The sequence below is a fragment of the Carcharhinus amblyrhynchos genome, chromosome 4 (genome assembly GCF_965287045.1).
Source record: "Carcharhinus amblyrhynchos chromosome 4, sCarAmb.v2.hapA, whole genome shotgun sequence".
Taxonomy (NCBI): domain Eukaryota; kingdom Metazoa; phylum Chordata; class Chondrichthyes; order Carcharhiniformes; family Carcharhinidae; genus Carcharhinus; species Carcharhinus amblyrhynchos.
This window is the reverse complement of record NC_137327.1, coordinates 113607582-113620852: the sequence shown is the minus strand read 5'-3', so window position 1 is coordinate 113620852 and position 13271 is coordinate 113607582.

The following is a 13271-nucleotide window of genomic DNA, read 5'->3' as shown; positions in this document are numbered from 1 at the left end:
ACTGTCAGTTGTGACTGAAACCAGCTACTTGATTAGGATGTTTTTCTCAGTCACAACTTCTAAATTCGTTGTAAACATCCTCACCTTTTGTCCTCTCTTTGAGTGGCAAAAGAGTGAGGAAGTTGTCCTTTGTTGCTGCGTTTTTGAATGTTTTTGTTCACATGGCAATCAGTTGGGCCATATCCATCATGTCTACTGACTCATCAAACTGCAGGGAAAAACATTCATAAGAACATAAGAACATAAGAAATAGGAGCAGGAGTAGGCCATCCAGCCCTTCGAGCCTGCCCCGCCATTCAATAAGATCATGGCTGATCTGTCGCTGCTCAGTTCCACTTTCCCGCCCTCTCCCCATAACCCTTAATCCCCTCTCCTATCAAAAACCCATCAACCCGCGTCTTAAAAATATTTAGCGAGGCAGCCTCCACCACTTCAACGGGCAGAGAATTCCAGAGATTCACCACCCTTTGAGTGAAGAAGTTCTTCCTCAACTCCGTTCTAAACCGCCCCCCTTTTATCTTGAGGCTGTGCCCCCTAGTCCTATTGTCTTTTTTGAGCGGGAAGAGTCTTTCCACCTCTATCCTATCCATCCCATTCATCATCTTATACGTCTCAATGAGATCTCCTCTCATTCTTCTAAACTCTAACGAGTACAAGCCCAGTTTATTCAGCCTCTCCTCATAGCTCAACCCCCTCAACTCCGGTATCAGCCTAGTAAACCTCCTCTGCACTCCCTCCAAGGCCAAAATATCTTTGCGCAGGTGCGGTGCCCAAAAATGCACACAGTACTCCAGTTGCGGCCTCACCAATGCCCTATACAGCTGCAGCAAGACCTCCCTACTTTTATATTCAATCCCCCTCGCTATGAAGGCCAGCATCCCATTCGCCTTCCTGACCACCTGCTGCACCTGCAAGCTGGGTTTTTGCGACTCATGCACAAGGACCCCGAGGTCCCTCTGCACCGTCGCCTGCTGCAGTTTTTCGCCTCGTAAGTAATAGTCCTTCCTACCATTTTTCCTACCAAAGTGGACCACCTCACACTTGCCAACATTAAATTCCATTTGCCATCTCCTGGCCCATTCACCCAGCCTATCTAGATCCTTCTGCAGACTCTCCACACCCTCCGCACAATTTGCCGTTCCCCCAATCTTGGTGTCATCAGCAAATTTCGACACTCTACACTCGGTTCCCTCCTCCAGATCATCTATATAAATGGTAAAAAGCTGAGGCCCCAGCACCGACCCCTGGGACACTCCACTAGTCACCATCCGCCAATCCGAATAGCACCCGTTGACCCCCACTCTCTGCCTCCTATTTGACAACCAATCCTCTATCCACGCTAACACCCTACCCCCAACTCCATGTCCCTCGACCTTCTGCAATAACCTCTTGTGAGGCACTTTGTCAAACGCCTTCTGAAAATCTAGAAAGACCACATCCACCGGCTCTCCTCTATCCACCGCCCTAGACACATCCTCATAGAACTCCAGTAAATTTGTCAGACACGACTTCCCTTTAATGAAACCGTGCTGTGTCTGCTCTATCAAGCAATTCCCTTCAAGATGCCTCGCAATTTCCTCCTTAATGACAGATTCTAACATTTTACCTACCACAGACGTTAAACTAACCGGCCTATAATTCCCCGCCTTTTGCCTGGCACCCTTCTTAAACAACGGCGTAACATTAGCCGTTTTCCAATCATCCGGCACTTCCCCGGAATCCAGCGACATTTGGAAAATAACCACCAAGGCATCCACTATCACCTCCGCCATTTCTTTCAGAACCCTCGGATGCATTCCATCCGGTCCTGGGGACTTGTCCACAATCAGCCCCTCTAGTCTGTCGAGCACCGCCTCTCTAGTGACAGTAATGTCATTAAGACCCTCCAGTCCTACCACCTTTCCATCGCTAACACCCGGCAAATTATTCACTGCTGATAAGTCTTGGTGTATTTGCTGAGACACACCCTCGGACAACAATTCCAGCCTTCTAGCTAATGTTAAAGCAAGGAGTGGCATACGCTTGATATCTGTCATGATTTCATCTTTGTTTTTAAAATCTTTGAACAAGGTGTCAGCAGCAATCATCAAAGCCTCAGTGATAACTTCACTATCGATAAACAGTTTCTTATGGTTTTTCAGCTGATTGCTGATGTGAAAACATACTTTTTTACCATCCTTGTCTTTAGCCACAGGTTTTGAAAGGAGTGACCGTTGAACTTGCAACAGTTCCTTTAACGTCCAAGCTTTCTTAGTTCAAGTGGCACTCTTGGCAGGGGAGTTTTCTTGAAATTTTTCATGCATTGTCCGTGGTGCCGTTCCAAATGATCCCTTTGACTCAAGGCTATACTCTGTTGATAAATGAGGTAAATGGTCTTGCCTTTGACATTCATAGAAAGAAATTTACTTCCTTATTCCTGCTGGAAGTGATCAGTTTTTGCCCTCTTGGATATCCCTGGCTCACTGCTCATCATTTTGTATTCACCCAGCTTAGTTCATAGTAGAACTCTTTGTCAAGGTGGACAATAATGTAACTGATTCAGGGACCAGGTTCATGAATCTCAGTAAAGGTAACTATGATGGTATGAGGCATGAATTGGCAATGATGGACTGGGGAACATTGCTGAAAGGAAGGACAATGGACGGTGATTATTCCATGGCAAATCCACTGCTTTGTTTGAACAATTGCTGAAATTTTGCTGTCAGTTCTCCAATATCCACTTGAAGAAAAGGATTTTAGACAAGCATAATAATTTATTCCATCTTGATGAACTCCTGAAATTGTCTGGCGAATTCCTTTCCCAATTTGTAAGGTAGTTGCGGAATCTGTTTGGATGGAACCCTTTCTGTTTGACCTGTTATTGGATTTTCTCCAAGTAATTTGTTCTTTAACTGGACAGGCAATGGCTGGCATTTAAAGAATGAATAGGTGAACTCCATAAGTTCTTTATTCCTGTTTGGTGCAAGAGCCGTAAGGGAATTGTGGCCAAACCATGGCTTATAAGGGGAATTAGAGATTGTATCAGGCATTCAGAAGGCTTTTGACAAGGTCTCACACGACAGATAACTATATAAAGTTAAAGTATATGGGATTACAGGCAATGTCTTAAGATGGATAGAATGCTGGTGAGCAAATAGGAAGCAAAAAGTTGGCATAAATGGGTCTTTTTCTGATTGGCAGTCAGTGACTAATAAGGTGCCACAGGGATCTGTGCTAGGACCCCAACTGTTCACATTGTACATTAATGATTTAGAAGAGGGAACAAAATGTATTATCTCCAAATTTGCAGATGATACAAAGTTGGGTGGAAGGGTGAGCTGTGAGGAAGATGCAGAAATGTTTCAGCATGATTTGTACTGGCTGAGTGTGAGGGCAAATGCATGGCAAATGCGGTATAATGTGAACACGTGTGAGTTATCCATTTGATAGCAATAATAAGAAGACAGATTATTATTTGAGTGGGTATAAATTGAGAGAGGTGGACATTCAGTGAGTTCTTGGTGTCCCCGTGTATGAGCGCAGGTACGACAAGCAGTAAAGAAGGCAAATGGTATGTTGGTCTTCATAGAAAGAGGATTTGAGTATGCGAGTAGGGATGTTTTACTGCAATTGTACAGGGTGTCTGGAATATTGCGTGCGATTTTGGTGTCCATATTTGAGGAAGGATGTCCTTGCTATAGAAACAGTACAGCAAAGATTTACAAGGCTGATTCCTGGGATGGCAGGTCTGTCGTATGAGGAGAGACTAAGTCAGTTAGGATTATATTCACTGGAGTTTAGAAGAGTAAAACGGGATCTCATAGAAACTAAAAAAATTCTAACAGGGTTAGGGTAGAATCAGAAAAAATGGGGGGAAGTCCAGGACTAGGGGTCATAGTTTGAGGATAAGGGGTAACCTTTTAGGACTGAGGTGAGGAGAAATTTCTTCACCCAGAGGGTGATGAATGTGTGGAATTCACTACCATAGAAAGTAGGTGAGGCCAAAACATTGTGTGATTTCAAGAAGAAATTAGATATCACTCTTGGGGCTAAAGGGATCAAGTGACATGGGGGGATATCCCATATTGTGTTTGATGATCAGCCATGATTGAAATGAATGGGAGAGCAGGCACAAAGGGCCAAATGGCCTATTCCTCCTTCTAGCCTATGTTTCTATGTGTCATGCTTTGGCGCCTGTGATTTGGTGAGCTGATTTGCTTGTCATCATAAGAAGCCTGAGTTCCGTCCATTTTCAGCAGTGATATGGCAGCTAACAACAGTCAACTTTTCAAGACTCAAAGATCAACCTATTGATCGTGATCAACTACTTGAAGACCGCTGGTCCAAGTCATTAACACACATCAGAGAAAGCAAGGATCCCAATCCTGACCCCTGTGGAATCCACGACAGTGCTTTCTCCAATCTGAAAAATGACTTATCACTACTCTCTGTATCCTGTCACTCAGCCAAATTCTTATCAAATTCCCTAACTCCCTTTTCATTCCATGACCTCGAATTTTTGCACACAAGTCTGTTGTGGCAGTTCCTGGTAACTTAAGTGAGACTGTTCTGATGCTTGAAACCCCATCAACAAACAGTTCAATAAGCCAGGTTTCACTTGGATTTATTACTGCCAACAGATGTATGTCAATTTACTGATTTAGCTGTCAGCTTTGGCTCAGCAGTAGACTTTTGCATCTATTTTGGATCACATCACAAGATTTATCAATTTATCTTGAATGATGCTTCCATGCAATTTTGAGGGAGAGATAGAACCGCAGGAACCATACCATAATGCAAAAAGAGGTCATTCGCCCATTGACTCTGCACCGACTCTCTGAAAGAGCAGCCCACTCATGCCCTCTCCTCCACCTTATCCCTATAACCCTGCACATTTACTGTGGTTAATTCATCTTGCTTATACATCTTTGGACACTAAAAAGCAAAATAGCATGGCTAATCCATCTACTCTGTACATCTTTGCCCAGTGAGGAGCAATGTAGCATAGCCAATCCCTTAACCAACACATCTTTGGACTGTGGGAGGAAACCCATGCTGACAAAGAGAGAACATGCATACTCCACACATTCACCAAGGCCAAAATTGAACATTGGTCCCTTGTGCTGTGAGGTAGCAGTGCTATCCTTTTATGGATTCACCTAATTGAATTCTGAAGCCATGGCTGTATTGCCACATCTTACTACTTGGACTGTTCCAGGCCCAGAATGATTTCATTCCTTCTGGCAAAAACTGCAGACCAGTCCTTAATAAGCTGAGAACAAACTTATTAATAAGCTTGAGTTGGCATTGCTTTGAATATTGTCAATTGTGTCATCATTAGGACAACATGTATATGGGGAGAACTCTCAGTTCCTTGAAATAGCATGTGGAACCTTCATCAATTATCTAACTCCAACAAATCAATCTACTGTGTATTTTCATCTTTAAAACTTCCAGGAATAATGGGATAATGATTAAAATGCATAAATAAAGGAGAGATATATAAATGTATGTACACACATATGGGTATCTACAAATGATTGTAAATCATTTGATAAATACTTTGTCATTGCAATGATATTAAAAAATTTTTGCAATATTTGCATTCATTTTAGCTTGTCATAGCTGATATAATAGATCATTACAGTACATATACGCATTTTCATATGATTATACGTTTTATTTATATATAAATATATATTATACATATATGTTTCATTTAATGGGTTATTATAGAACCGTGGAATGTTTACATAAGAACATAAGAACATAAGAAATAGGAGCAGGAGTGGGCCATCTAGCCCTTCGAGCCTGCCCCGCCATTCAATAAGATCATGGCTGATCTGTCGTGGCTCAGTTCCACTTTCCCGCCTTCTCCTCATAACCCTTAATCCCCTTGCCTATCGAAAACCTATCTACCCGTGTCTTAAATATATTTAGCAAGGCAGCCTCCACCACTTCAACGGGCAGAGAATTCCAGAGATTCACCACCCTTTGAGTGAAGAAGTTCCTCCTCAACTCCGTTCTAAACTGCCCCCCCCCCTTATCTTGAGGCTGCGCCCTCTAGTCCTACTGTCCTTTCTGAGCGGGAAGAGCCTCTCCACCTCTATCCTATCCATCCCGTTCATCATCTTATATGTCTCAATGAGATCTCCCCTCATCCTTCTAAACTCTAACGAGTACAAGCCTAGTTTATTCAGCCTCTCCTCATAGTTCAACCCCCTCAACTCCGTTATCAGCCTAGTAAACCTCCTCTGCACTCCCTCCAAGGCCAAAATATCCTTGCATAAGTGCGGCGACCAAAACTGCACACAGTACTCCAGCTGCGGCCTCACCAGTGCCCTGTACAGTTGCAGCAAGACCTCCCTACTTTTATATTCAATCCCCCTCGCTGTGAAGGCCAGCATCCCATTTGCTGAAGGCCAGCATCCCATTTACAGCATAGAAAGAGGCTACTCAACCCATCAACTCCATGGTAGCCCTCTGCAAGAACAATTCAGATAATCTGACTTCACTAACGCCCTTTCTACCCACTGAGTCAGTGTAAATGGTTAAATGACAATGTGCAAGGATAATTAAAGAATTCTCCTCATGGTCCATCCAATATTTATCACTCAGTCAACATAATTAATTATCTTATTGACATTTATTGGACTGTTGTACACAAATTGGTGCTGCATTTCCCTATGTTATGAGATTAACTTAGTTCTACTAATGCTGTAGAATGCCTTTAGGGTCTTAAGAGTTGCAATATAAATGCAAGTACTTTCCTTCTCCTTTGTAATACATGATAAAGTTTGCAATGACTTGGGCAAAGACTGAAAGATGTCAGTTATTTAACAGGAAATGTTGAAACACAAGTACTCTGTGGTATGATCGGTATCTCCAAAGAATGAATTGAATATATTTTGTGGGTTGGAGATTTAACATTGCGATATTCATGCTTTTCATTTTGCAGGTATTTAATGTATTGACCTAGCATGTACAGAACCGCATCTGAAAGGGCTTACATACAGGTTAAGAGTTTAAAAACATTTGAATAATTACTGGGAATTACTAGTGTACAAGAACAATGGAAGCATTTTGAGAAAATGAGTTAAGGTCACATAAAAGGTGAACTGCATGAATCTGAAGCATGAACGAATGCAATTTTTGATTAACCATACCTCTTTCACTAATATGGCTCAATAAGGGCAAAGTGCTCATTATGTATTGCTGCAGTATCCTGAATGATTACAAGGTAAGCCTTGTAGTTCAGGCATGTTTACAGATTATATTTTAATGGTACACCAAAGGAGGCCAAATTGGCTTCCATATAATTACACCAAGAACAAAGATGTGTAGGTTAGGTGGATCGGTCATGTTAAATTGTCCCTTAGTGTCCCTAGATGTGTAGGTTAAGGGAATTTATGGGGTAAATGTTTGGAGTTACAGGGATAGGGTGGGGAATGGGCCAGGTGAGATGCACTGTTAGAGTGTCGGTGTGGACTCGCTGGACCAAATGGCTTCCTTTTGCACCACTACAGATTCTATGATTCAGTAACAAGAACCAATAATGAGCACCAAATCAAATTTCAGAAATTCCCCAAAAAGTGCATTGTGAACCTTACTTGTGAATCTTACTCTTCAAAATAGCTTGGAGTCAGTCCAATGTGCTCAAACAAATTTCAGGAAGTTATCAGATATTGCTTTGCCATTGCTGCTAATTGAATGGGCCTTTTCTGTCTACCTGGCTGCTATTATCTTCCAGTTTCTGGCTTGCTGTGACGGATGTGTCACAACGTGAGACTGTACGATCGGAGAGAAATTTGTCTCTACAAAAGACAAAGAACATGCATCTATATAGAACCCTTCATGACCCCTCCTCCCCCCAAGTGCTTCACAACCAATTAAATACTTATAACTGCTGTAATGTAGGAATTCTTTTTATTTATTCGTGGGACATTGGTGTCGCTGGCTGGCCAGCATTTATTGCCAATCTCTAGTTGAGAAGGTGGTGGTGAGCTGCCTTCTTGAATTGCTGCAGTCCATGTTCTATGGGTTGACCCATAATGCCATTAGGGAGAAAATTCCAGGATTTTGACCAAGCAACTTTGGTAGAAATAATAGTAGGACGGATTATTATTTAAAGGGTGAAAAGCTGCAGCATGCTACGGTGCAGAGGGACCTGGGGGTCCTTGTGCACGAATCACAAAAACCCAGTCTGCAGGTGGAGCAGGTGATCAAGAAGGCAAATGGAATGTTGGCCTTTATAGTGAGGGGGATAGAATATAAAAGTAGGGAGGTCTTGCTGCAACTGTACAGGGTGCTGGTGAGGCCACAACTGAAGTACTGTGTGCAGTTTTGGTCCCCGCATTTGCGAAAGGATATATTGGCCTTGGAGGGAGTGCAGAGAAGGTTCACCAGGCTGATACCAGAGATGAGGGGACTAGCCTATGAAGAGAGATTGAATAGACTGGGTCTGTACTAGTTAGAGCTTAGAAGGCTGAGGGGGGAATCTTATAGAGGCTTACAAGATAATGAAGGGGCTAGATAGGGTAGAGGTAGAGAGATTCTTCCCACTTAGAAGGGATAGCAGAACTAGAGGGCACAGCCTCAAAATAAAGGGGGCGCAGTTTAGATCAGAGTTTTGGAGGAACTTCTTCACTCAAAGGGTGGTGAATTTCTAGAATTCAGTGCCCATTGAAGCGGTGGAGGCTACCTCGTTGAATATATTTAAGTCACGGGTAGATAGGTTTCTGATAGGCAAGGGAATTAAGGGTTATGGGGAGAAAGTGGGAAAATGGAGCTGATCCACTTCAGATCAGCCATGATCTTATTGAATGGCGGGGCAGGCTCGAAGTGCTAGATGGCCTACTCCTGCTCCAATTCCTTATGTTCTTATGACTGCAAAGGAATGGCGACATGTTTCCAAATCAAGATGGTGAGTGACTTGAAAGGGAACTTGCAGGTGGTGGTGTTCCCATGTATCTGCTGCCCTTGTCCTTCTAGATGGAAGTGCTCGTGGGTTTGGGTGGTGCTGTCGAAGGATCTTTAGTGAATTGCTGCAGTGCATCTTACAGATGGTGCACACTGCTGCTACTGAGTGTCGGTGGCGAAGGAACTGAATCTTTGTAGTTGAGTGCACAGTGAACTCCCACAAATTGCAATGTGTTAATGTTTGATAATCTGTTTTAGTATTGTTGAATGGGGTTGGTGTTGGCGATAAATATTGGCCAAGGTAGCAGAGAGAACTTCTCTGCTCTTCCTTCAATAGGATTGCAGGATTCTTAATCCCAATTAAGACAGCAGACAGGTCCCAGTTTAACATCTCATCCGAAAGACAATATTTCTTGACAATGTAGTGCTCCTTCTGTGCTTAAGTCTTAGAAGTGGGACACAGAACACACAACCTTCTGACTCAAAGGCAAGAGTTATGTGATTAGGCCATGACTGACACTTAAAGAATTTATCTAGATAAGGAATAGGAGGGTTTGACTGCAGGTGAGGCAGGAACCCTGGAAGTAGCAAAGGAGAATCCTCAACCCTGCAATTGCTCAACAGGTTTCCTGTTCTTGCAGCTTGTGTGGACCAGAGGAAGGATTGTAGGTTGGTTTAGCAAACTGACCCATGATGCAAAAAGCCATTCAGCTGGGGGAAGAAAAAAGGGAATGCAATTGTAATAGGCATCAGTATAGTTCTCTGCAGCATGAGTCCCAAAGGCTGTGTGGCTTGCTTGGTGCCAAGATTAAGAAAGACTGCTCAGGGTTGAGAGGAACTTGGAGTGGGATGGGGAGTATCCAGTAGTCATGATACATTTGGTTACCCAGGACAGAGGGAGGAATAAGAATTCTCTACTGACAGAGTATGAACAGCTTGGACTCAAATTAAAAAGTGGAACTACAAAGGTTTTCTAGTTTTCTATTTTAGCCATGAGCAAATTGGCAACTAAGTCATCAAAATCAGAGAGTGAACATGTGAGTCCAATCTTGGTGTGGAAGAAGTGGATTTTGATTCATGGGATCCCATCAACAGCACTGGGGAAACAGGGAGCTGTGACATTGGGATGGTCTTTACCTGAGCCTTGGAAAGTCAAAAAACTAGGGCTGTCGAAAGGGCTAAAAATGAAATAGTGTGATGGGGAGGGGGAGAGTTGATTAGAAGACTCATGCAAGGGGAGATTCAGGAAGTAATGAAAATGATTTTGTTTTGTTTTTCTTTTCATCTTATTAATCCATTTTTAACAATTTATATTCTTATTCTTTCTTTTATTTATTATTCCTTCCATCATTTTATTTGTCCATTTCTATCTCTTTCCCTCCAATCCCCTCACCCCTCCCCCACCCCCACGAGGGCCATCTATCACACTCCTCATGTTATCCTTTGACACGCTATCGTTTATATATTCCAATCTCTTAAAAGACGCTATTAATACTATTCCTAGCTTTTATTCTCACCATTTACATGCCCTTTGTCTTGTTGTGTATGCCATCCCTATCAATTACAGCCCCACTCCCCCTCAACCTTACAGTATAAATCTCATCTGATTTTCCTTGTCCTTAGCTCTGATGAAGGGTCATCCTGACTCAGAACATTGGCTTTATTCTCTGCACAGATGACGTCAGACCTGCTGAGATTTCCCACATTTTTTGTTTTGTTTTGAGGCTAAAATATTATTTGCTTCAGGAAACAGTTTTATATATGTACAGTACTTGGAGCACATTTTAGCCATGAGAAAATTGGCAACTAAGTCATCAAAATCAGAGAGTGAACATGTGAGTCCAATCTTGGTGTGGAAGAAGTGGATTTTGATTCATGGGATCCCATCAACAGCACTGGGGAAACAGGGAGCTGTGACATTGGGATGGCCTTTATCTGAGCCTTGGAAAGTCAAAAAACTAAGACTGTCGAAAGGGCTAAAAATGAAATAGTGTGATGGAGAGGGGGAGAGTTGATTAGAAGATTCATGCAAGGGGAGATTCAGGAAGTAATGGAGCTCCATTTGCAGGGTCAGTCGGATGTTTTGCCATGATCATAATCAATACTGGAGCAAGCTTGAAGGGCTGAATGGCCTCCCCCTGCTCCTGTTTTCTATGTTTCCATCTTTTTCACTGATGTGCTGGGCCCCTCCAACATTTAGGATGGGAATATTTGTGTAGCCTCCTCTTCCAGTGAGTTGTTTAATTGTCCACCACCATTTATGACTGAATGTGACAGGATTGTGGAGCTTGGATCTGATCTGTTGGTTGTGGAATTGATTAGGTTTTTGAAAAAAAATCGTTTAGTGGATGTGGGTGTCACTGACTATTTATTGCCAAGCTCTAGTTGCAATTAGTCTTGCACAGTACATGCATATCAACATCTGAGTGCAGCTTCCTGCTAAGTGAATCAGATTTTAATCAGAATCATGATTAATAGTTCAACATCATCAGGAAATAACTGTTTATCACCAGCAACATCTCTTTTCTTGTTTTACTAAGAACATATGTTTAAGCTCCTGGACTAACCTGCAATTAAAATGTTACAGTTTTTGTGCACAGCTTCAGGAGAAGGATCAGAAGCTTGTAGACTTTAGGCTGTGAAGGATTAACAGACTTCAGTAGACTGTGTGTACTGCATGGTGATTACAAAGACAAGCTCCAGGCAAAGTATACCTTTCCCGAGCATTTTATCCTGTTGAAATGTTAAGCAGGCCTGTATTTAGACATTGGAAGAGATTTTGGCCTTTTGCAGTGATTGCTGAGACTTTGAGAATCCTCAAAGATCAGTTGGATGGACTCACTACTACATTTGTCTTAAAATGATGGATTTATCGTTCTGCCTGAACAAATGCGCCTGTGGAAAATGGAATTGTTTTAGATGTTTAAGAGGAGTATGCTTTAGCCAACATCTTCCTCTCCTAATTTCAGCAATTGAGTTAGACATGAATAAACACTGGGCCGGTGTCAGTGAAAGGCACTAATGGGCTATTTGCATTTAGTGCTATTCTCATGATTGCTGCAAAAATGGACTTGGGGAAATCGGCAAAAAGCTTCAAATGCACTCTGCTTTTTAAGACCTTGTTCAAGGCCAATCAAAATCAAATGGTGAAGGGAGGTAACTAAAATCATGAAGTCAGTTAAGGTCATCAACATCTGGACATAGTTCAGTCTGTCATCTTATCTAACAGGAGAACGCTAAAGCATTACCTCAGCTGCTGAGGTTCTGGAACAGTGAACAGTAATGACAGAGAAAGCATTGAGGATTTCTTTCATTACTGATGGTTTATGGAAATCATGTATTATGTTGCTGTTCCAATAAATATTCTCCCAATAGTTTCACTGATGGGAACCATTGAGCCTGCTGTTCCTTCTATGCATCGTTCAACCCTGTGAGGTTTGGAGGGAATGTCCACGTTAAATGGAAATCCTCAACATTGAGTTCTCAATTTATGAGGGGAGTAGGCTCGCAATCCCAAACTATAACCTACCTCAAAGCTGAAAGACCTTGGGCACAACCATTCACCCCGGGTCAAAATTTACAATTGTGTCTTCATTTTCACGTATTGGACAGAATTTTCCGGCTGTTCCTGCCAGTGAGATTTTCCAGTTCTGACCTAACCCCCACAGGGTGACAAGCAAGCTATACAATACGCCCTGAACATCAACGGGTCCAGAAAATCCCATTGACAGCCAATGGCAAACAGCCTCCCATTTCAGAAAACACATGACAGGGAGTGGGGGCTGGGGTATGTGGTCCAGAATTGTCTAAACATGCTTAAGTTCAGAACTTGTTACATTTAGTTCAAACCAGGTCCAATACCAGCGGTGTCACACTAAAAAAACTAAATGATGTGCACTCATCTCCTGATAGTCACATTATAACAGAAGCAGAGGTCCCATTTTGTATTTATGTATATTTTTTAATGGTGTCAGTAATTCTGTTCAAAAATGCTGGATGGGAAGGAGTTGTTTTATCTTCCAGATAGAAATGCTATTTGTAATTAGTTATGTAGCAAGTTAAAGCAAATGGAGCTCCATTGTGAATTCTGACATCATTGCCTTTGGGCTAGGCACCATGTTGCTCTGATAATTAGTATAATCCAGAGTGATGCCTAATGCTATCTTCCAGCAAATTACTTGAACTTCATGTGCCAAGCACGACGAGCAGGATGAATTAGAGACAATAGCATCACATTGGAGCATTTGGATCTGAATATAGGAAGAAATAGTCCAAACAGCATCCCTTTTGGATTGAGTTGATGGGTACAACCTAGTGTTAGTCACAATGCTGCAAGCATATTATAAACCGACAGAGTAAAATGCCAATTGTGG